The sequence below is a fragment of the Hyperolius riggenbachi genome, chromosome 8 (genome assembly GCF_040937935.1).
Source record: "Hyperolius riggenbachi isolate aHypRig1 chromosome 8, aHypRig1.pri, whole genome shotgun sequence".
NCBI classification, from domain to species: domain Eukaryota; kingdom Metazoa; phylum Chordata; class Amphibia; order Anura; family Hyperoliidae; genus Hyperolius; species Hyperolius riggenbachi.
In genome coordinates, this window is record NC_090653.1 from 299,771,300 (window position 1) to 299,795,977 (window position 24,678).

The following is a 24,678-nucleotide window of genomic DNA, read 5'->3' on the forward strand; positions in this document are numbered from 1 at the left end:
ATAAATACATAAGAATAATATGGTAGGACATTAGACTATGACTATGGTAGGGATTAGATTGTGAGCTCCTCTGAGGACAGTCAGTGACATGGCTATGTACTCTGTAATGTGCTGCAGAAGATGTCAGTGCTATATAAATACATAATAATAATAATAATAATAATATGGTAGGACATTACACTATGACTATGGTAGGATTAGAGTGTGAGCTCCTCTGAGGACAGTCAGTGACATGACTATGTACTTTGTAAAGTGCTGCAGAAGAGGTCACTGCTATATAAATACATAATAATAATATGGTAGGACATTAGACTATGACTATGGTAGGATTAGATTGTGAGCTCCTCTGAGGACAGCCAGTGACATGACTATGTACTCTGTAATGTGCTGCAGAAGATGTCAGTGCTATAGAAATACATAATAATAAAATGGTAGGACATTAGACTATGACTATGGTAGGATTAGACTGTGAGCTCCTCTGAGGACAGTCAGTGACATGACTATGTACACTGTAATGTGCTGCAGAAGATGTCAGTGCTATATAAATACATAATAATAGTATGGTAGGACAGTACACTATGACTATGGTGGGGATTAGATTGTGAGCTCCTCTGATGACAGTCAGGGACAGGGCTATGTACTGTGTAATGTGCTGCAGAAGATGTCAGTGCTATATAAATACATAATAATAATAATAATATGGTAGGACATTAGACTATGACTATGGTAGGGATTAGATTGTGAGCTCCTCTGAGGACAGTCAGTGACATGGCTATGTACTCTGTAATGTGCTGCAGAAGATGTCAGTGCTATATAAATACATAATAATAATAATAATATGGTAGGACATTACACTATGACTATGGTAGGATTAGAGTGTGAGCTCCTCTGAGGACAGTCAGTGACATGACTATGTACTTTGTAAAGTGCTGCAGAAGAGGTCACTGCTATAGAAATACATAATAATAATATGGTAGGACATTAGACTATGACTATGGTAGGATTAGATTGTGAGCTCCTCTGAGGACAGTCAGTGGCTTGACTATGTTCTCTGTACAGTGCTGCAGAAGATGTCAGTGCTATATAGCTTTAATGGGGAGGGGTAGTGGGGCTCCCCAAGTTACTTTGCCCCTGGGCCTCCATGTGGCTTAAGCCAGCCCTGCACGGACTGACCTACTGGATGCCTGCAACCATCTCATGTTTCTTGTACCCTGCTGCCTTGTATAACCTGGCCCTTTGCCGTATAACCTTGTGTTATGTCATAGGTGTCCCTAGTTATTGTCCAGCGCTGCGTAATATGTGGCACTTTACGATAAATAATAATAATAGCCTGAGCAGGAGAGAAGCGCTCGCCCATGTATGACAGGAAGCAGATTCCCAGATTGCAAAACAGGGAATTCTGCAGGAGGAAGGGAACTCGCTGGGAGATTAAATCAGTGAAGCAAGTATTATCCTCCCTGGCCGGGTGCTAAATAGAAAGGAATTAGGCGACGGTTCAATCGCCTCATTTTACTTGCGATTATCTCTGGTGAGTTAGGCAATTGCATAGAGCGCCATATCTTAAAGTGAACCCGAGGTGAGAAGAATATGGAGGCTGCCATACTTTTTTCCTGTTAAACAATACCAGTTGCCTGGCAGTCCTGCTGGTCTATTTGGCTGCAGTAGTGTCTGAATCACACCAGAAACAAGCATGCAGCTAACTGACAATATTGTCAGAAACCCCTGATCTGCTGCATGCTGGTTCAGGGGCTATGGCTAAAAGTATTAGAGGCAGAGGATCAGCAGGGCTGCCAGGTAACTGGTATTGCTTAATAGGAAATAAATATGGAAGCCTCAGTATTCCTCTTACCTCCACAATCTTTGAAGACATTACAGGATCTTCTCAAAAAATTAGCATACTGTGATAAAGTTCATTATTTTCTGTAATGTACTGATAAACATTAGACTTTCATATATTTTAGATTCATTACACACAACTGAAGTAGTTCAAGCCTTTTATTGTTTTAATATTGATGATTTTGGCATACAGCTCATGAAAACCCCAAATTCCTATCTCAAAAAATTAGCATATTTCATCCGACCAATAAAAGAAAAGTGTTTTTAAAACAAAAAAGTCAACCTTCAAATAATTATGTTCAGTTATGCACTCAATACTTGGTCGGGAATCCTTTTTGCAGAAATGACTGCTTCAATGCAGCGTGGCATGGAGGCAATCAGCCTGTGGCACTGCTCAGGTGTTATGGAGGCCCAGGATGCTTCGCTAGCGGCCTTAAGCACATCCAGAGTGTTGGGTCTTGCGTCTCTCAACTTTCTCTTCACAATGTCCCACAGATTCTCTATGGGGTTCAGGTCAGGAGAGTTGGCAGGCCAATTGAGCACAGTAATACCATGGTCAGTAAACCATTTACCAGTGGTTTTGGCACTGTGAGCAGGTGCCAGGTCGTGCTGAAAAATGAAATCTTCATCTCCATAAAGCTTTTCAGCAGATGGAAGCATGAAGTGCTCCAAAATCTCCTGATAGCTAGCTGCATTGACCCTGCCCTTGATAAAACACAGTGGACCAACACCAGCAGCTGACATGGCACCCCAGACCATCACTGACTGTGGGTACTTGACAATGCACTTCAGGCATTTTGGCATTTCCCTCTCCCCAGTCTTCCTCCAGACTCTGGCACTTTGATTTCCGAATGACATGTAAAAGTTGCTTTCATCCGAAAAAAGTACTTTGGACCACTGAGCAACAGTCCAGTGCTGCTTCTCTGTAGCCCAGGTCAGGCGCTTCTGCCGCTGTTTCTGGTTCAAAAGTGGGTTCATGCTTCCATCTGCTGAAAAGCTTTATGGAGATGAAGATTTCATTTTTCAGCACGACCTGGCACCTGCTCACAGTGCCAAAACCACTGGTAAATGGTTTACTGACCATGGTATTACTGTGTTCAATTGGCCTGCCAACTCTCCTGACCTGAACCCCATAGAGAATCTGTGGGATATTGTGAAGAGAAAGTTGAGAGACGCAAGACCCAACACTCTGGATGAGCTTTAAGGCCGCTATTGAAGCATCCTGGGCCTCCATAACACCTGAGCAGTGCCACAGGCTGATTGCCTCCATGCCACGCCGCATTGAAGCAGTCATTTCTGCAAAAGGATTCCCGACCAAGTATTGAGTGCATAACTGAACATCATTATTTGAAGGTTGACTTTTTTTTGTTTTAAAAACACTTTTCTTTTATTGGTCGGATGAAATATGCTAATTTTTTGAGATAGGACATTTTGGGTTTTCATGAGCTGTATGCCAAAATCATCAATATTAAAACAATAAAAGGCTTGAACTACTTCAGTTGTGTGTAATGAATCTAAAATATATGAAAGTCTAATGTTTATCACTACATTACAGAAAATAATGAACATTATCACAATATGCTAGTTTTTTGAGAAGATCCTGTAGTCTTGTTACATAGTTACATAGTTATTTTGGTTGAAAAAAGACATACGTCCATCGAGTTCAACCAGTATAAAGTACAACACCAGCCTGCTCCCTCACATATCCCTGTTGATCCAGAGGAAGGCGAAAAAACCCTTACAAGGCATGGTCCAATTAGCCCCAAAAGGGAAAAATTCCTTCCCGACTCCAGATGGCAATCAGATAAAATCCCTGGATCAACATCATTAGGCATTACCTAGTAATTGTAGCCATGGATGTCTTTCAACGCATCCCCCATGTTTCGATGGAGAAGCTGCCTGCTTCATTGTCAGCTGTGGATGAGATGGGAGTGCTGCAAAGTAGCTGCAAAGGGTGCAGAGCAAGCTTCCCTATAGAGGTGTAGGGTCCCTGTGGAGTGAATGGGCTTGATTCACTAAGACAAATAGCATGCTTTATCCAAGTTAACACTCCTTATCAGAGATAACATGCCTTATCAGAGTCACATAGCGAGCACTACAAACCCGCAGAGGCTCAGGGTAGAACAAGTGGAGCTCTCGTCATTGCCAGTTAGCAGGCATAAGTTTGTAGCGTTCGCTATGCTACTCTGATAAGGGGTGTTAACTTTGATAAGGCATGTTATCTCTGATAAGGTGTGTTAACTCAGATAAGGCATGCTATTTGTCTTAGTGAATCCAGCCCATTGTGTCATTGCTGTAAACCCAGTAGGGGTGTGAAGGGAGCAATGTTTTTTGTCTTTTCCTGAAGAGGATTTGGGTTGTTTTTTCTTTGGGTTGTTTTTTCTTGTACACCAAACCATATACTGTTGCCATGGTTTCTGGGAATTTTCCTAAAAAAAGTTTACAGTAGCTGCAGACGGGAGTTGAAAGGCATTTATTGGAACTCAGTTACACAACGACTTGAACAGAGATGATATACTGCAGATTATTTAGATTTTGTACTAGAGCAGAGTAACTCTTTATACCTGATACACACCATGCAATTCCCCAGTCAGATCGATGGGATATTTACCGTCATTCAATCATTTCCAGCATGTCCGATCTTCTTCTGATCGAGAAAGGGACTCATCTCAAAATCGACCCCTGTCCCGGAAGCAGATGAGAAGTGCTGGAAATTATAGAATTAAGGTGGCCATACACTTATAGATTTGCAGCAGATTCGACCATCAGATATTTGTCAGATGCCTGTCAGGTCGAATCTGACAGGAATCTATCTGATGTGTGCCACACACTAGGAACAGATTTCCAATAGAGTTCAGAATTAAATCTGTTGAAAATCGATCTAAATGCATTACTAGATCCAATGGAACTCTATGGACCATCAATCTGCTGCTGGCTGCAGACCGACCCAGATTTTCCATCTTGTCAGATAGATCAAATTGATCGAAATCGATAGAAATCGGCTGCAAATCGATCGAATGGGGAATTTGATAGAATCGATTTCTGATCGATCGATTCTATGGAATCGATCGATCGAATGATGGCTGAAATTGACCAGTGTATGGGCCCCTTAATTATGACACCCCACAGGTGTATACTGTACAGACCATTTAAGCCTAGCACACACTTTCAGTTATGATTGGCCAATCACTGAGCAAATTTACCACATCGATTTGTGTTCCCTTACGGAATAGGCCCCTACAGCACTAAAACATAACTTTTATTAGTTTCAAATAAAATCTAAAATATAGGAGCAACAAGAAATATATACAAAGACAAATCGCGTTGGTGTGTATCTCACCTGCACATTTGTGTCGTTGTGGGTATATATAATATCAGAGGGAAGCCATCTGGAGAGCTATGCACCCAGGCAGGGATCTAAGATGTTAGTAAGATCCCCCCCCCCCCCTCCCTCCCGATATCACAGTCTCAGTGCATAGAAAACCAATCCCTCCAAATCTTCCTTCCACGTACATGACACAATTAAAGTAGACTAGACATACTCAGAGCCGGGCCGAGGCATAGGCTGGAGAGGCTCCTGCCTCAGGGCGCAGTGTATGAGGGGGCGCACAATTCATTCAGCTGTCATTCCTAGTTGTGTTTTAAGCAGAAAGAAATAAGAAAAGGGGATACATAGCAGTGACTGCAAGCCAGATAACTAGATATTAAGGTGTTGGGGAGGTTGTGGGCACTGTGGCACCTCTTAGTCTAATAGCAATCAGTGTGTGATGGCTGGGGTGGGAGGGATGGGGGAGGGGCCTCTTAGTGTAATAGCAATCAGTGTGTGACGGCTGGGGTGGCGGGGAAGGAGGGGCGCACTTTGGTGTCTCAGCCTTGGGTGCTGGAGGACCTTGTCCCGCCTCTGTCAACATGTTTCAGCATTACATCTTCGTCAGGAGTGAATAAAATATACAGGGGCTATATACATAATATATAGCCCCTGTTAGAGCTCTGACAGGGGCTATATATGCTGACAGTCTGATGTCATGTGGGGTGGGGGGTTAATGTTTATGTGTAAATACACTGCACTGTATATTTTATGCACTCTTGACGAAGGCGTAATGCTGAAACATGTTGAGTATGTCTAGTCTACTTTAATTGATCAGTGATTGGCCAATCATAATTGTAAGTGTGTACCAAGCTTTAGAAATGATTTTATTTTATTCAGAAAGACCTTCTTTACTTCTGGGAGAATCTTGTGCCCTCATTGCAGCAATATCTCCCGCAATCTGCTTGCATGTAGGCGATACCGCAGCCTGCATTAATCATTATAAGGGATGAGCAGAAACTACGCCAGTGCGTAACTATACATCGTAGTTCGTATCTACGCATCGTAGTTTGAATGCGTAGTTTAAAAAATAAGTTTACAAATGTACGCGTAGAGAAGTACTGCTATGCGTAGTTTACGGCTCCTATGCGAAGTTTACATGTGTGTTGCGAAGTCAACTACGAATGCGATATATGCGTCTTTTTTGATGCGTATGGATTAAATTGTCGCTTGCGCATGCCCAGAAGTATTATTGCCCATTCTATGCGTATAAAGTTCAGCATTGGGAAGGGGAATATACGCATGTGAGAGTTCCACGCATGCGCATTTTGTCGGATTAATGCGAAAATTTTTCTGCATAAGGGCGTATTCGTCCGCATAAACTACGTTTCGCACTATGCGTAATTTCGTATTTTTATACATAGTTACAATTTGCCCCCGTAGTTCAAATCTGATTTTGTATCCGTAGTTTAGCTATGTGTAATTACGGAAAACTATGCGTATTTCCAGCGTAGCGTAGAATGCTCAATACGATCATCCCTAATCATTATCTATAGCTCACGGCCACTGATGTACAACCAGATCTATGGCCTGTATCCCGACTCCTATTTATGGAAACGCCTCATGTAATGACAGCACAGATAAGCTCCTTGCCATTAATTAACTACTGAAGCTATTTATAGTAACAGATTTGTAGTTAGACGTCATTAACGTCTGCTGGAGGCGGGGCCAGGCATGTGTGACTGTACAGCTGCTGAGAGGGACTACAAAGCCCAGCATGTACAGGTTCACATGTACCTGAAAGCAGACTTGAAAATTACCGAACACTTTTGCCCGAATGCGTAAATGTTTGTGAATTGCAATTTCTTGACATTTCTTCAGGTATTTATCTCCCTAGTCGGTAATTCCAATTTTCAGTGCAGTAATAGGTTTAGTGAATTGGAATTTGGGAAGGTAAAATCAGCTGTTTTCTGCATTACCGAATGTGAAAATGCTTAGTGAACTGAGCCTATTGTGAAGGTGAACCCTCATACTAGATGGACGTGGTCAAATTAGTCACTGATTGGCCAATCATAATTGAAGATGTGGACCTGGCTTAACCAGATCTTCCCGACTGCCTAAACGCCGATGGGTGGTGGGAGCGTGGCTCTCTGGGGACCGCCTAATGCCGATTGGCGTCAATGTGCAGTGGGCGGGATTAGCAGGGAACGCTCACTCGGACGGTCCCTGCACACCAACAGAGCGGGGATATGTTATCAGCCTGCCAGCCGCAATAGGAGCTGGCAGGCTGAAATAAAACGAAAAACAATTAACATGTGTACAGCGCTGCGGCCTAGTGCAGCGCTGTACAGAGGAAAGCCCTGTCACTCAGGGCTCGTTTCCACTATCGTGAATCTGCATGCGTCCATGCGGATTCGCACATGTAATGCAAGTGGATGGGCCTGTTTCCACTGTAGCGTTGTTGAGGTGCGTTTTTTTCAGCGGTAAAAAAACCCAAAAGAGCCGCAGAATTCTCCTGCGAGTGGAATGCATGCGAATCGCCGCTAATGTATTTAATAGGAAATTCGCATGCTGTTTTAGTATGCGAATTTTCATGCGAATTCGCATGAAATCAATGGAAAAGCACACCGGCATTGCCATGGTTAAATTCACATACATCGTCATCCATGCGAATTTTCATGCGAATTTGCACGAAATTTCGCATACACACACATGCGAAATTCGCATCCGAAGGCGAATTTTGCCGCAGCGATTTCGCAACGCAATAGTGGAAACGAGCCCTCAGGGCCCTTTTCCACTAGCAATCGCTAGCGTTCACGCTGAACGCTAGCGATTGCTGAATCGCAATTAGCGGCGATTCCCCGACGTTCGCGGCCGCGATTTTGCTATGCACTGCATAGCAAAATCGCGGCAAAAGTCGCTCCGCGGCGCGATCGCAATCAAGTAAAAAACGAATCGCGGTAGTGGAAATGACCTACCGCGATTCCTATGTTAAAAAGCAAACCGTAGCGATTGTAAAATCGCTAGCGGTTTGCGTTTTTGCGATTCAGTTTGCGCTGGTGGAAAAGGGCCCTCACTGTCCCCTGCAGTGGCTCACAATCTAATCCCGTACATAGGCTGATGCTTATAGATGCATCATGTAGTGTACGGATCCCAGTCAGGGCCAATATAGGAGGGAGGGAAATTGAAGCGGACCCAAACCAAACATTCTTTTTAATTAAAAATATTTAGTTGCACCACTCTGACACATACAAAGATAAATAAACACTCCTTCAAGCCTATGAGCATTTCAGTGCATGCTTTTCACCCTTCTCTTTTCATAGCTAGGGTTATACTAGGGTTATACAGGTGGCAGCCATTAGCAATTCCTCCATTGCCGGACACCATCTACTCCACCAGTCTGCCGGATTCTGTCCCGGCAATATGAAAGGAAGGGAGGGGTTCCTCCAATAAATGTAAAATATTTTATATTTGTCATCATGCAGCTGAAAAAAGGCTGCTATTTATTATTATAAATTAGAAAATAGATTTTATTTCTGAAATCTTGTATTTTTAATTTTAGTCCACTTAAAAAAAAAAAAAAAAAATATAGGATTTTTAATAAAAAAAAAAAAAGATCTTTTTAAATTTAATAAAAAAAATTGCAGCAGCAATCAGAGATTACACAAACATGCTCTATTAGGCCTCTTGCACACTGCAAGTGATTCCGATTCAGATTCCGCTTTTTAATCAGTTTTTACATCCGATTCAGATTCCGATTTGCAGTTTGCTCCCTGCACACTGCAAATCGGAATCTGAATCAGATGTAAAAACTGATTAAAAAGCGGAATCTGAATCGGAATCACTTGCAGTGTGCAAGAGGCCTTAGTGGGAGGAAAAGGAGGTAAAATTAAATTGGGTGCTAAGTTGTATGACCGAGCAATAAATTATTAAAGTGGCAAAGTGCATAATTGTAAAAAATCGCCTGGTCACTAGGGGGTATAAAACACTGGTCCTCAAGAGGTTAAAGGATACCCAAGGTGACATGTGACATGATGAGATAGACATGTGTATGTACAGTGCCTAGCACACAAATACGCACAAAAACGCCGCATTGAAGCAGTCATTTTTGCAAAAGGATTCCCGACCAAGTATTGAGTGCATAACTGAACATAATTATTTGAAGGTTGACTTTTTTTGTTTTAAAAACACTTTTCTTTTATTGGTCGGATGAAATATGCTAATTTTTTGAGATAGGACATTTTGGGTTTTCATGAGCTGTATGCCAAAATCATCAACATTAAAACAATAAAAGGCTTGAACTACTTCAGTTGTGTGTAATGAATCTAAAATATATGAAAGTCTAATGTTTATCAGTACATTACAGAAAATAATGAACATTATCACAATATGCTAGTTTTTTGAGAAGATCCTGTAGTCTTGTTACATAGTTACATAGTTATTTTGGTTGAAAAAAGACATACGTCCATCGAGTTCAACCAGTATAAAGTACAACACCAGCCTGCTCCCTCACATATCCCTGTTGATCCAGAGGAAGGCGAAAAAACCCTTACAAGGCATGGTCCAATTAGCCCCAAAAGGGAAAAATTCCTTCCCGACTGCAGATGGCAATCAGATAAAATCCCTGGATCAACATCATTAGGCATTACCTAGTAATTGTAGCCATGGATGTCTTTCAACGCATCCCCCATGTTTCGATGGAGAAGCTGCCTGCTTCATTGTCAGCTGTGGATGAGATGGGAGTGCTGCAAAGTAGCTGCAAAGGGTGCAGAGCAAGCTTCCCTATAGAGGTGTAGGGTCCCTGTGGAGTGAATGGGCTTGATTCACTAAGACAAATAGCATGCTTTATCCAAGTTAACACTCCTTATCAGAGATAACATGCCTTATCAGAGTCACATAGCGAGCACTACAAACCCGCAGAGGCTCAGGGTAGAACAAGTGGAGCTCTCGTCATTGCCAGTTAGCAGGCATAAGTTTGTAGCGTTCGCTATGCTACTCTGATAAGGGGTGTTAACTTTGATAAGGCATGTTATCTCTGATAAGGTGTGTTAACTCAGATAAGGCATGCTATTTGTCTTAGTGAATCCAGCCCATTGTGTCATTGCTGTAAACCCAGTAGGGGTGTGAAGGGAGCAATGTTTTTTGTCTTTTCCTGAAGAGGATTTGGGTTGTTGTTGTCGTTTTTTCTTGTACACCAAACCATATACTGTTGCCATGGTTTCTGGGAATTTTCCTAAAAAAAAGTTTACAGTAGCTGCAGACTGGAGTTGAAAGGCATTTATTGGAACTCAGTTACACAACGACTTGAACAGAGATGATATACTGCAGATTATATAGATTTTGTACTAGAGCAGAGTAACTCTTTATACCTGATACAGACCATACAATTCCCCAGTCAGATCAATGGGATATTTACCGTCATTCAATCATTTCCAGCATGTCCGATCTTCTTCTGATCGAGAAAGGGACTCATCTCAAAATCGATCCCTGTCCCGGAAGCAGATGAGAAGTGCTGGAAATTATAGAATTAAGGTGGCCATACACTTATAGATTTGCAGCAGATTTGACCATCAGATTTCTGACAGATGCCTGTCAGGTGGAATCTCACAGGAATCTATCTGATGTGCGCCACACACTAGGAACAGATTTCCAATAGAGTTCAGAATTAAATCTGTTGAAAATCGATCTAAATGCATTACTAGATCCAATGGAACTCTATGGGCCATAGATCTGCTGCTGGCTGCAGACCGACCCAGATTTTCCATCCTGTCAGATAGATCAAATTGATCGAAATCGATAGAAATCGGCTGCAAATCGATCGAATGGGGAATTTGATAGAATCGATTTCTGATCGATCGATTCTATGGAATCGATCGATCGAATGATGGCTGAAATTGACTAGTGTATGGGCCCCTTAATTATGACACCCCACAGGTGTATACTGTACAGACCAGACCCCAACTGTGTTCCTTTTTTTTCCTCTCTGTCTGAAAGAGTTAAACATCAGGTATGCAAGTGACAGTTTCTGTCCAGGTCAGGACCAGGTTGGACTACAGTATAACCCTCACTGATAAGGAATTATGGCCATAAAACACTTTCCTGGCAGAAAATGGCTTCTGAGAGCAGGAGATATAAAGGGTCAAAAGTTCATAGTTTTTAACTCTGGCATACTTCAAAGACTGTATCATTGAGCAGAGACAATAGAACGGTAAAAACTTAAAAAGTAGATTTAAAAATAAAATACAACTTTGAGATATCTAAAAAAGTATTTTTTAGGAGGAGGATAGATACAATTGTTTGTTTCATCAGTTTATTTTTGCCTCGGGTGTCCTTTACAGCTAAAATATAACAAACAATCCATGTACACGGAATCATGCCAGGGTCTCCAGGTGTGACTCAGGCCAATGGATAACGAGGGCTGTTGTCATTTGTGATATTATGATCTGAAGTTCCCCATCATCCTCCGTCAAAGCTGCTGACTCAAAACCCAGACTGAGAATGAGTCAGGGGTGCTGGCGGGGGCTGCAGTGTCATAGCTCATACACAGTGCATCACGCTTATTTAGGTTAAGGTTTAAAGTTCACAGACAGGTTAAGGGACAATCACAAGAAGTCTGTTGAAATGAGTCGAGACAGCTGAACCATTACAGACCGTCCTGCCACATTATTATTCTTTTAATGTATATCTGAAGGGAGATTTATAAGGAAGCTGCCATATTTGTTTCCTTTTAAACTATACAGTTGCCTGGCAGTCCTGCTGATCTCTTTGCTGCAGTAGTATCTGAATCACACACCTGAAACAAGCATGCAGCTAATCCAGTCTGACTTAAGTCAGAGCACCTGATCTGCATGCTTATTCAGGGGCTGTAGCTAAAAGTACTAGAAAGCAGAAGATCAGCAGGACAGCCAGGCAATGTGCATTGTTTAAAAGGAAATAAATATGTCAGCTTCCGTATCCCTCTCGCTTCAGGTGTGTTTTATAGGAAACCTGAGATTGAAATAGAAACCGTATTGATACGTACCTGCGGCTTCCTCCAGCCCCCTTTAGGCCATGGGCTCCCCGACTGGAACGTTCCGATCCTCTGCTGGCTACTCTGGTCTCTTCCTTCAACCCCAGCAAGCCGTGCTTTACTGTGCATAGGCGGGCCCTTATCACTGGGAGAGTTCTGCACCTTCGCAGTCAGGGCAGGTTCAAGTAACAATTGGGCCCTAGGGCAAAATTAGCCTGGGGGCCCCCCAACAGACACCCCCCTGACCAAAAAGCGTCATTAGAGGCCCTTTGTTGCAGCCACATTTCCCTCCTGGCCCCCTGAGCTGGCTGCTGACCCTCCCCCAAACACCTCCCAACTTAACAGACTGCAGAGTCCCTGGAGAGCAACAGTTAAGATGTGGGAGGGACACCTTGGGGGCCCTAGAGGCTCTGGGGCCCTGGGGCAATTGCCCATTTTTTCCTATGGTAGCTCCGGCCCTGTTCGCAGTAGTACTGTGCAGGCAAAGAACAATCCCAGCAATGAGGGCGTGCGCACGGCTAAGCCGCGCATACGCAGGAAAGCTATTTATAAATGTCAATCTACCTTTGGTATGCACAGAGAGGCTCGCAATCTTTTCTGAGTAAATCCCTTGTGGTTTGACAGGACAGTTTCTCGATTGCGTTACAGCGTCTGTCTGCTCCGCATTGCGCAACCATCTCCATTCTGAGAAACACGAAGCCTTCTCTATGCAGAATGAAGAAATTCTGATCATCTGAGATTTTCCCAGAATCGTCATCATTCTGCAATAACACGAGACCAAATTCACCGAGAATTCCACAGAGTCCCAACAGCTGCGAGTCGCGAGGAAATGGCAATGCTGCGTTCCCTTCCATGCGATGCGATACTTACCGAACTGAAATCACACTGCCTGCTGCACTTTTTGAGCGATTGCAACTGTGCAATCGTCCCACAAACAGCGAAAAATTTGCGTTTTACCCCTGCGCTTGGCGATTTGGCACGGTCCTTAGGAACCTCATCCACTGCATATTGCGATCGTGGTCACAAACGGTCTGATCGCGATTTGCAGCTAATGAGCAGACGCGATCGTGACCCAATTTTTTTGTGCAATCGTCACTGTTTACATTGCGATTCTTTAAGGTGGGGTAAGGGAAGGGGTTATTTGTCACATAGTGAAATCGCAAGAAAATTGTATAGTTTTACCTTTTGATAGACACTTTTCTTGCACACTTGTTGATTTAACCCAAACCCAGGTAAAAAAAAATGCAACATGTTCTAAGTTTTCTTAAAAATCGTGCATTGCAAATGCAATAATGGGAGCGGATACCAAGATTACATATGATAATCGGGGATGCCCTGCGATCGGTGGAAATCACATAAGATCCTGTCTCAGGTCTGAAGAACGTGACCTTGAGGTTGAAGACCCCCAGAGTCGGGTCAGGTAAAAATGTCGCAGCAGCAGCACCGCTAAAAATGGTGGCAATAGCAAAAACCGCGATTATCTGTTATTAGCGGCAATGAGCAGTAATTATGGCACCTGATAAATAGAAGTGGTTAAGGTAAGCCGCTGGGAGGAGGGGGGATGGGGTTAAGGTTAGACAGCACTAGGAGGGATTAGGGTTAGGCATCAGTAAAGGGAAGGTTGTGTGTGAGCGTAGGGTTAGGTTAGGTCATAGTAAAATATCGGAAAAGATTACTGATATTTGACTATAAGAATCAAGTAGCTGAAATTTGGTTTTTTTTTTCTGACTCAGAAGTCAAACTCATGACCTTGTGCTTCACAGGCAGAGGCAGTGCCTCTAGACACACGCAACTGGCTAGGCCATTGATCTGCAAACTTGGCCTCCAGCTGTTAAGGAACTACAAGTCCCACAATGCATTTGCCTTTATGAATCATGACTGTTGCTTTCAGACTCCTGCAATGCATTGTGGGACTTGAAGTTCCTTAACAGCTGGAGGGCCAAGTTTGCAGATCACTGGGCTAGAATATTGGTAATTTTACCTATATCCTATTACCGGCAGATTCAGACGCTATTCTTATAAGGCACCGTTTAAATAGGTGTGCTGCAGAGTTGAGTGCAGCGGTAATATTGGGGGGGGGGGGGGGGGGGCAGAAGGGGGAAGGGATAGGAAAATGGCAAAAACTGAGTCAGAAAGGAAAACGAGTTTGTTGTGAGCGCGTTATGAGGTCATGGGTTGAAATTCCTGTGAATTCTTTGTTCTGTTAGTGAAGTGGTGTCACCTGTTTCCATGAGACATCCGTGTGATCTGCTCAGACTTGCAATTGCTGCATTCCTCCGCACACTCTTTGGCAGCAGCAGAATGCGAGAACTTTACACTTCACTAATCCAACACCCAAAATAACCCTGGAAAAATGCAGAAGTAGAATTCTCCATGACGGGGCGGGTTAGCACAAAACGTGAATAGGCAATAAAGGAAACTGTGTTTTTTTAACGTAATCCTATTTCTTTGAGTTGGGTGAAAAAGTCGCTGATGGGTGACAGATGACGCAGAGTCTGAATTGTTTATCGATCATTTATCTGCTGCTTTGCACCACTCCGCACAGTTAGATGTCAGACGAGAACCTGTGAACGCACAATGAAGCCGCAGCGCTTAGGAGGATCTTAGACTGGATATTTACCGCAGAATCCAAGGGTTGGGCGATCCTGAAGATCACATCGGCAGAACGTAATAGGAGCTCTCCTCTGGAACCCCTGCGTGGGTAAGTAACATCTTGAGACCAGGGGCGCAACAATAGACCCTGCAAGGGATGCAGCTGCAGGGGGGCCCAGAAGCTGCAGGGGGGCCCATGGGGGGAGGAGTTTCTTTGACCTATCTTGAGAGACTGCAACTAAAGGCAAGGAGAGAAAAAGCTTTCTGCTCTCTGCACAATTATTCTAATGAATGCATCTGCTCAGCCACTGATAAAGAATCACAAAGTTTTCAAAATTCTGCAGACAAAGGCCTCAATTCACTAAGCTTAACTCCTGTCTTTAATAACTCTTCTGAGCTGTTTTACAGTTATCACAATTATATCACCATGGTGATAACTGTAAAACAGCTCAGAAGAGTTATTAAAGACAGGAGTTAAGCTTAGTGAATTGAGGCCATAGACTTGTAGGCAGTCCCTATTCAGTGTTCTGCATGGTCTTGTGTACAGCACCCCGCCCCCAGCCTCTCCAATTCCTTTCCAAGTGCTGTGACTATGGTGATGCTGCCAGAGGAGCCTGCAGAGCCAGTTCTGCTCCATCAGAGGTGGACAGAGTGAGTGTAATAAGCTGAGGCTGGGAGCACACTCTGTCGGTTTTCTGTATGTGTTTTCTGTACCCCATGTGTGTCTGTATGTGTGAAAACATGCACATTTTATCACAGAAGCTAATGTAATTGATAGAGAAAATGCGTGCAATGCTTTACTGTTGTCTGTTTTTATCTGCATAGGGAAAACACATTCAAGTGTGCACTGGCCATTTGATTACCATTGAGGGGGGTTGAAGTTTTGCAGGGGGGCCTGGTGATTTCTAGTTTCCCCCTGCTTGAGACAATTGGACTCATTGAACCTTGGGATGGCTTGCTAGGTTCTCCTCTTTAGGGTCCTTGGAGAGATATGTTCCCTTCTCTCTTGTTGAGTACCAGGCAGTTTTTTGCACATGGAAAACAGATAGATCGCTGAGGTTAGGTCATCTCCGAGACCAGACTGCACTTCAAAGGACACCCGAGGTGAAAATAAACTGATTAAATAAACAATTGTATCTATCCTCCTCCTAAACATTACTTTTTTAGATAGCTCAAAGTTTTATTTTATTTTTAAATCTACTTTTTAAGTTTTCACTGTTCCATTGTCTTTGCTCAATGATACAGTCTTCGAAGTATGCCAGAGTTAAAAATGATGTACTTTTGACCATTTATATCTCTTTCCTGCTCTCAGAAACCATTTTCTGCCAGGAAAGTGTTTTATGGCTGTAATTACTTATCAGTGAGTGTTACTATAGTCTGACCTAGTCCTGACTCAGACAGGAACTGTCATTTGCATACCTGATGTTTAACTCTTTCAGGCAGAGAAAGAAAAAAGGAACACAGCCTAGTTATGTGTGTGCCTGGTACTGTACATACCCATGTCTATCTCATCATGTCGCATGTCACTTCGGGTGTCCTTTAACCATGACAAACATATAGAGAAGAGTTGGGGCTATTCCTGATCGATTTTTGGAGGCATATATCTATTAACAGCAATTCTGCGTGTCAACTCCCTGTGCATACAATTCTATTAGCCTGTTCACAGTACTACATTGTAATGAATAGTGTTATTCTAACTCGCTGCATGCAGGCTTTGTATTAAAGTCTATGTCCAGTCTCCATTGCAGTTCACACTCAGTAGAACGTGTGCATTATTCAACTGACCCCTGTGAACCTAGCCTTTAAGGGTGACCGCACACCATACAATAAAATGATCCAATTTTACGGCAATTCGATAAAAAACGATCGGTTGTCCCGATCAATAGAAAGATTTTTTTTTCATTCATTCGAGAAATCTGATTGAATTTCCCATTTTTATTCGATAAAATAAGAATGGTAGTGTTGGATTTTTCTGATAAATGTTTGTGAAAATTGAATGGTTTAGGGTAGATTGTCAATTACTTCATGTACAGACCCAAGCATTATTTTTCCGAGTTTTCAATCATTTTTTTTCATAATTGGGCTAACATTGAACATGTGTGTGGTACATTGGTCGGATTTTTGGAATGTTACAATCAGTCAGATAAAATGATTGCAATTCTTGAACTGAAAAGATATTTAAAAAATTGTATGGTGTGTGGTCACTTTTAGGGTGCTCTCTATCTGAAATCCAACTGCAAAAATGCTGTGTTTTTGTTTTGTTTGTTTTTGTTGTAGAATTACTTTGACATGTAACTGTGTTGTACTTGGTTATTTATTTATGTAATTGATAAAGATAAATCATTGAGTATTTGTAGCACAATAAAGTGTGGTAAATGCAGTTGTAAGTAGCAATGTGGTGATCAGTGGTGACTGTAATGCTACACAGAGAATGATGATGGCAGGAAATACTGATAGATGTACAGAGATGTTACATCCCCCTGTAAGTAGCAATGTGGTGATCAGTGGTGACTGTAATGCTACACAGAGAATGATGATGGCAGGAGATACTGATAGATGTACAGAGATGTTACATCCCCCTGTAAGTAGTAATGTGGTGATCAGTGGTGACTGTAATGCTAAACAGAGAATGATGATGGCAGGAGATACTGATAGATGTACAGAGATGTTACATCCCCCTGTAAGCAGCAATGTGATGATCAGTGGTGACTGTAATGCTAAACAGAGAATGATGATGGCAGGAGATACTGATAGATGTACAGAGATGTTACATCCCCCTGTAAGCAGCAATGTGGTGATCAGTGGTGACTGTAATGCTAAACAGTGAGTGATGATGGCAGGAGATACTGATAGCTGTACAGAGATGTTACATCCCCTGTAAGCAGCAATGTGGTGTTCAGTGGTAACTGTAATGCTAAACAGAGAATGATGATGGCAGGAGATACTGATAGATGTACAGAGATGTTACATCCCCCTGTAAGCAGCAATGTGGTGATCAGTGGTAACTGTAATGCTAAACAGAGAATGATGATGGCAGGAGATACTGATAGCTGTACAGAGATGTTACATCCCCCTGTAAGCAGCAATGTGGTGATCAGTGGTGACTGTAATGCTACACAGATAATGATGATGGCAGGAGATACTGATAGATGTACAGAGATGTTACATCCCCCTGTAAGTAGTAATGTGGTGATCAGTGGTGACTGTAATGCTAAACAGAGAATGATGATGGCAGGAGATACTGATAGATGTACAGAGATGTTACATCCCCCTGTAAGCAGCAATGTGATGATCAGTGGTGACTGTAATGCTAAACAGAGAATGATGATGGCAGGAGATACTGATAGATGTACAGAGATGTTACATCCCCCTGTAAGCAGCAATGTGGTGATCAGTGGTGACTGTAATGCTAAACAGTGAGTGATGATGGCAGGAGATACTGATAGCTGTACAGAGATGTTACATCCCCTGTAAGCAGCAATGTGGTGTTCAGTGGTAACTGTAATGCTAAACAGAGAATGATGATGGCAGGAGATACTGATAGATGTACAGAGATGTTACATCCCCCTGTAAGCAGCAATGTGGTGATCAGTGGTGACTGTAATGCTAAACAGTGAGTGATGATGGCAGGAGATACTGATAGCTGTACAGAGATGTTACATCCCCCTGTAAGGAGCAATGTGGTGATCAGTGGTAATTGTAATGCTAAACAGAGAACGATGATGGCAGGAGATACTGATAGATGTACAGAGATGTTACATTCCCCTGTAAGGAGCAATGTGGTGATCAGTGGTGACTGTAATGCTAAACAGAGAATGATGATGGCAGGAGATACTGATAGATGTACAGAGATGTTACACCCCCTGTAAGGAGCAATGTGGTGATCAGTGGTGACTGTAATGCTAAACAGAGAACGATGATGGCATGAGATACTGATAGCTGTACAGAGATGTTACACCCCCCTGTAAGCAGCAATGTGGTATCAGTGGTGACTGTAATGCTAAACAGAGAAGGATGATGGCAGGAGATGCTGATAGAGGTACAGAGATGTTACATCCCCCTGTAAGGAGCAATGTGGTGATCAGTGGTAACTGTAATGCTAAACAGAGAATGATGATGGCAGGAGATACTGATAGATGTACAGAGATGTAACATCCCCCTGTAAGTAGCAATGTGGTGATTAGTGGTGACTGTAATGCTAAACAGAGAATGATGATGGCAAGAGATACTGATAGATGTACAGAGATGTTACATCCCCCTGTAAGTAGCAATGTGGTGATCAGTGGTGATTGTAATGCTAAACAGAGAAGGATGATGGCAGGAGATACTGATAGATGTACAGAGATGTTACATCCCCCTGTAAGCAGCAATGTGGTGATCAGTGGTGATTGTAATGCTAAACAGAGAATGATGATGGCAGGAGATACTGATAGATGTACAGAGATGTTACATCCCCCTGTAAGCAGCAATGTGGTGTCAGTGGTAATTGTAATACTAAACAGAGAATGATGATGGCAGGAGATACTGATAGATGTACAGAGATGTTACATCCTCCTGTAAGTAGCAATGTGGTGATCAGTGGTGACTGTAATGCTACACAGAGAATGATGATGGCAGGAGATACTGATAGATGTACAGAGATGTTACATCTCCCTGTAAGCAGCAATGTGGTGATCAGTGGTGACTGTAATGCTAAACAGAGAATGATGATGGCAGGAGATACTGATAGATGTACAGAGATGTTACATCTCCCTGTAAGCAGCAATGTGGTGATCAGTGGTGACTGTAATGCTAAACAGAGAATGATGATGGCAGGAGATACTGATAGATGTACAGAGATGTTACATCCCCCTGTAAGCAGCAATGTGGTGATCAGTGGTGATTGTAATGCTAAACAGAGAATGATGATGGCAGGAGATACTGATAGCTGTACAGAGAGGTTACACCCCCCTGTAAGCAGAAATGTGGTGATCAGTGGTGATTATAATGCTAAACAGAGAATGATGATGGCAGGAGATACTGATAGATGTACAGAGATGTTACACCCCCTGTAAGCAGCAATGTGGTGATCAGTGGTGACTGTAATGCTAAACAGAGAATGATGATGGCTGGAGATACTGATAGATGTACAGAGATGTTACATCTCCCTGTAAGCAGCAATGTGGTGATCAGTGGTGACTGTAATGCTAAACAGAGAATGATGATGGCAGGAGATACTGATAGATGTACAGAGATGTTACATCTCCCTGTAAGCAGCAATGTGGTGATCAGTGGTGACTGTAATGCTAAACAGAGAATGATGATGGCAGGAGATACTGATAGATGTACAGAGATGTTACATCCCCCTGTAAGCAGCAATGTGGTGTCAGTGGTAATTGTAATACTAAACAGAGAATGATGATGGCAGGAGATACTGATAGATGTACAGAGATGTTACATCCTCCTGTAAGTAGCAATGTGGTGATCAGTGGTGACTGTAATGCTACACAGAGAATGATGATGGCAGGAGATACTGATAGATGTACAGAGATGTTACATCTCCCTGTAAGCAGCAATGTGGTGATCAGTGGTGACTGTAATGCTAAACAGAGAATGATGATGGCAGGAGATACTGATAGATGTACAGAGATGTTACATCTCCCTGTAAGCAGCAATGTGGTGATCAGTGGTGACTGTAATGCTAAACAGAGAATGATGATGGCAGGAGATACTGATAGATGTACAGAGATGTTACATCCCCCTGTAAGCAGCAATGTGGTGATCAGTGGTGATTGTAATGCTAAACAGAGAATGATGATGGCAGGAGATACTGATAGCTGTACAGAGAGGTTACACCCCCCTGTAAGCAGAAATGTGGTGATCAGTGGTGATTATAATGCTAAACAGAGAATGATGATGGCAGGAGATACTGATAGATGTACAGAGATGTTACACCCCCTGTAAGCAGCAATGTGGTGATCAGTGGTGACTGTAATGCTAAACAGAGAATGATGATGGCTGGAGATACTGATAGATGTACAGAGATGTTACATCTCCCTGTAAGCAGCAATGTGGTGATCAGTGGTGACTGTAATGCTAAACAGAGAATGATGATGGCAGGAGATACTGATAGATGTACAGAGATGTTACATCTCCCTGTAAGCAGCAATGTGGTGATCAGTGGTGACTGTAATGCTAAACAGAGAATGATGATGGCAGGAGATACTGATAGATGTACAGAGATGTTACATCTCCCTGTAAGCAGCAATGTGGTGATCAGTGGTGACTGTAATGCTAAACAGAGAATGGTGATGGCAGGAGATACTGATAGATGTACAGAGATGTTACATCCCCTGTAAGCAGCAATGTGGTGATCAGTGGTAACTGTAATGCTAAACAGAGAATGATGATGGCAAGAGATACTGATAGCTGTACAGAGATGTTACATCCCCCTGTAAGCAGCAATGTGGTGATCAGTGGTGACTGTAATGCTACACAGAGAATGATGATGGCAGGAGATACTGATAGATGTACAGAGATGTTACATCCCCCTGTAAGTAGCAGTGTGGTGATCAGTGGTAACTGTAATGCTACACAGAGAATGATGATGGCAGGAGATGCTGATAGATGTACAGAGATGTTACATCCCCCTGTAAGTAGCAATGTGATGATCAGTGGTGACTGTAATGCTAAACAGAGAATGATGATGGCAGGAGATACTGATAGATGTACAGAGATGTTACATCCCCCTGTAAGTAGCAATGTGGTGATCAGTGGTGACTGTAATGCTAAACAGAGAATGATGATGGCAGGAGATACTGATAGCTGTACAGAGAGGTTACACCCCCCTGTAAGCAGAAATGTGGTGATCAGTGGTGATTATAATGCTTGCTAAACAGAGAATGATGATGGCAGGAGATACTGATAGATGTACAGAGATGTTACACCCCCTGTAAGCAGCAATGTGGTGATCAGTGGTGACTGTAATGCTAAACAGAGAATGATGATGGCTGGAGATACTGATAGATGTACAGAGATGTTACATCTCCCTGTAAGCAGCAATGTGGTGATCAGTGGTGACTGTAATGCTAAACAGAGAATGATGATGGCAGGAGATACTGATAGATGTACAGAGATGTTACATCTCCCTGTAAGCAGCAATGTGGTGATCAGTGGTGACTGTAATGCTAAACAGAGAATGATGATGGCAGGAGATACTGATAGATGTACAGAGATGTTACATCTCCCTGTAAGCAGCAATGTGGTGATCAGTGGTGACTGTAATGCTAAACAGAGAATGGTGATGGCAGGAGATACTGATAGATGTACAGAGATGTTACATCCCCTGTAAGCAGCAATGTGGTGATCAGTGGTAACTGTAATGCTAAACAGAGAATGATGATGGCAAGAGATACTGATAGCTGTACAGAGATGTTACATCCCCCTGTAAGCAGCAATGTGGTGATCAGTGGTGACTGTAATGCTACACAGAGAATGATGATGGCAGGAGATACTGATAGATGTACAGAGATGTTACATCCCCCTGTAAGTAGCAGTGTGGTGATCAGTGGTAACTGTAATGCTACACAGAGAATGATGATGGCAGGAGATGCTGATAGATGTACAGAGATGTTACATCCCCCTGTAAGTAGCAATGTGATGATCAGTGGTGACTGTAATGCTAAACAGAGAATGATGATGGCAGGAGATACTGATAGATGTACAGAGATGTTACATCCCCCTGTAAGTAGCAATGTGGTGATCAGTGGTAACTGTAATGCTAAACAGAGAATGATGATGGCAGGAGATACTGATAGATGTACAGAGATGTTACATCCCCCTGTAAGCAGCAATGTGATGATCAGTGGTGACTGTAATGCTAAACAGAGAATGATGATGGCAGGAGATACTGATAGATGTACAGAGATGTTACATCCCCCTGTAAGTAGCAATGTGGTGATCAGTGGTGACTGTAATGCTAAACAGTGAGTGATGATGGCAGGAGATACTGATAGCTGTACAGAGATGTTACATCCCCTGTAAGCAGCAATGTGGTGTTCAGTGGTAACTGTAATGCTAAACAGAGAATGATGATGGCAGGAGATACTGATAGATGTACAGAGATGTTACATCCCCCTGTAAGCAGCAATGTGGTGATCAGTGGTGACTGTAATGCTAAACAGTGAGTGATGATGGCAGGAGATACTGATAGCTGTACAGAGATGTTACATCCCCCTGTAAGGAGCAATGTGGTGATCAGTGGTAATTGTAATGCTAAACAGAGAACGATGATGGCAGGAGATACTGATAGATGTACAGAGATGTTACATTCCCCTGTAAGGAGCAATGTGGTGATCAGTGGTGACTGTAATGCTAAACAGAGAATGATGATGGCAGGAGATACTGATAGATGTACAGAGATGTTACACCCCCTGTAAGGAGCAATGTGGTGATCAGTGGTGACTGTAATGCTAAACAGAGAACGATGATGGCATGAGATACTGATAGCTGTACAGAGATGTTACACCCCCCTGTAAGCAGCAATGTGGTATCAGTGGTGACTGTAATGCTAAACAGAGAAGGATGATGGCAGGAGATGCTGATAGAGGTACAGAGATGTTACATCCCCCTGTAAGGAGCAATGTGGTGATCAGTGGTAACTGTAATGCTAAACAGAGAATGATGATGGCAGGAGATACTGATAGATGTACAGAGATGTAACATCCCCCTGTAAGTAGCAATGTGGTGATTAGTGGTGACTGTAATGCTAAACAGAGAATGATGATGGCAAGAGATACTGATAGATGTACAGAGATGTTACATCCCCCTGTAAGTAGCAATGTGGTGATCAGTGGTGATTGTAATGCTAAACAGAGAAGGATAATGGCAGGAGATACTGATAGATGTACAGAGATGTTACATCCCCCTGTAAGCAGCAATGTGGTGATCAGTGGTGATTGTAATGCTAAACAGAGAATGATGATGGCAGGAGATACTGATAGATGTACAGAGATGTTACATCCCCCTGTAAGCAGCAATGTGGTGTCAGTGGTGATTGTAATGCTAAACAGAGCATGATGATGGCAGGAGATACTGATAGATGTACAGAGATGTTACTTCCCCCTGTAAGCAGCAATGTGGTGATCAGTGGTGACTGTAATGCTAAACAGTGAATGATGATGGCAGGAGATACTGATAGATGTACAGAGATGTTACATCCCCTGTAAGTAGCAGTGTGGTGAGCAGTGGTAACTGTAATGCTGAACAGAGAATGATGAGGGCAGGAGATACTGATAGATGTACAGAGATGTTACATCCCCCTGTAAGTAGTAATGTGGTGATCAGTGGTGATTGTAATGCTAAACAGAGAATGATGATGGCAAGAGATACTGATAGCTGTACAGAGATGTTACACCCCCCTGTAAGCAGCAATGTGGTGATCAGTGGTGACTGTAATGCTAAACAGAGAATGATGATGGCAGGAGATACTGATAGATGTACAGAGATGTTACATCCCCCTGTAAGGTGCAATGTGGTGATCAGTGGTGATTGTAATGCTAAACAGAGAATGATGATGGCAGGAGATACTGATAGATGTACAGAGATGTTACATCCCCCTGTAAGGAGCAATGTGGTGATCAGTGGTGATTGTAATGCTAAACAGAGAATGATGGCAGGAGATACTGATAGCTGTACAGAGATGTTACATCCCCCTGTAAGGAGCAATGTGGTGTTCAGTGGTAACTGTAATGCTAAACACAGAATGGTGATGGCAGGAGATACTGATAGATGTACAGAGATGTTACATCCCCCTGTAAGGAGCAATGTGGTGATCAGTGGTAACTGTAATGCTAAACACAGAATGATGATGGCAGGAGATGCTGATAGATGTACAGAGATGTTACATCCCCTGTAAGCAGCAATGTGGTGATCAGTGGTAATTGTAATGCTAAAC

The 24,678-nt window shown here is 42.7% G+C and overlaps 1 protein-coding gene across 2 annotated transcripts in view; it reads left to right on the forward strand.

The window, feature by feature from the left end:
* CARD9 (caspase recruitment domain family member 9) overlaps nucleotides 1-24,678 on the forward strand; it is a 113,939-nt gene that overhangs the window by 19,216 nt on the left and 70,045 nt on the right. The window contains exon 1 of one of the 2 annotated variants that reach the window (XM_068249233.1): nucleotides 14,671-14,853. The exons of the other annotated variant lie outside the window; for it this stretch is intronic. The gene's annotated coding sequence lies outside the window, so the exon portion shown is untranslated. Of the gene's footprint in view, nucleotides 1-14,670; nucleotides 14,854-24,678 lie in introns of those variants that run through there. 2 annotated transcript variants of the gene reach the window in all.